Consider the following 1,646-nt stretch of genomic DNA (forward strand, 5'->3'; position numbering starts at 1 on the left):
AGGTTTCGATCCTGTGGAACTGTGGGTTATGGGCCCACCATGTGGGTTAAAAGTAGAAAGTGGGCTGACATCCTGCACGGTCACAATAGCAAGGCATGTCAGAGGGTAGTCTGTCAGTTATGTCGGCAACAACGTCGGTACCAAGGGCGAGGGACGAAGAGAACCATCTTCCTGCTTGTTGAATGAGGCGGACCAATAGGCAAAGCTCTCGTCCATCGGTGGTTGCCGGAATGCTATCGACAAATGCAACAAGGTCTTGCTGACAGAATTGTACACCAGGGTGTTTACATAAGCAGGAGAATATTACTGCTTAGATAATATAGATCACAAGAAAGATCAAACAAAACAATGTAAAGGAAAATGTGTTTAAACACATATTTCAGGGGTATATCCTTCCCAAGGACAAGCAGAGCATGATATCCATGGCAGGATATAATGTAGATAACCCTTTAGGTAAGGGGAGAGGAAGTTCATGTGATTTCCCAAACAACGGTGTTTGAATAATTGATAAAGGAAATTTAGCATGGTGCTTCAAATGTTCTTATCGATGATCAGAGTACCACAAACATGCTCCGAGATAGCATCGAAATGATCTTCAAGCAAGGTCAGACTTTGGAAACACAAAGGATCCATCAGGAATAACTTGTGGAATAAGTCTTACAATTTCCTCATGGAAGAATGGATAACCTTGTTGAAAAGGAATCTATAACAATAGGGCCTCCGGCCAGGTGTGCTAGGCACGACATCACCTTACCGGGTCACACAAAGACCAATGTTATAACTCTTGGAAATATGTTCCAACCATCATATCTGACCGAGATTCAGATCTGATTGGTGTTAGGATAACTCAGATTCAGGATGCCCGAGAAGAAAGTGCAACACAAATTGTCGAGATGACATTGTACGATTCTCGGGAATTGAACTATGGAAGCGAGTTCCGAAATAAGAGTTCATCATCAAACCAAGGAGAGGACGAGGAGGTGACTGAGGGACTCAGCGACAATTCATCAAGATTTCCGACAAGATGGATTTCCACAATTATGTGAACAAGGAGATAGCATTTGTCGGATCAAATGATATGATGATGTATGCTCGAGGAAAACATACACAATTAAACATTGGTTGAAAAGTTCGCCCGAAATAGGGGCATAGGTAGCCTGATCAATTGTTAGAATGGTGATTCAATAACCGATAGGCTAAGAATGAACTATTGATCATTAACTTCAAAGCAATAGGGTTGCTAGAAGTATAGAATCCAAGCAGCGCCGTTCACTTGTTGGTATCCCGGTTAGAATCAACACGGGGACCAAGAAAGAATGGACATGGCGAGGAGTATCACTTGTATCCAGAATTCTTAGCAGGTGGTGAAATTCTCGCCACATTCTTGACATAAAAGACGGTAATACTCCAAGGTAAAGAAGAACGAATGTTGGATATCAAGGAACTCAAGGTATAACACAATACACGAACAAGTTTGTGTTAAACGGAAGGCAATAAAGTGGTCGATGATAACACAAATCATCGAGGGCAAGGATGGTATTTCCCATCATGAATTCAATTGATATCCTGAAAGAGCTGAGAATGCTGATGATGATCATGACACATTTGTCGAGAGATTTCATGAAGATGTAATCGCTTGGCAATGA

This window comes from Aegilops tauschii, chromosome 6 (genome assembly GCF_002575655.3).
Source record: "Aegilops tauschii subsp. strangulata cultivar AL8/78 chromosome 6, Aet v6.0, whole genome shotgun sequence".
Classification (NCBI taxonomy): Eukaryota; Viridiplantae; Streptophyta; class Magnoliopsida; order Poales; family Poaceae; genus Aegilops; species Aegilops tauschii.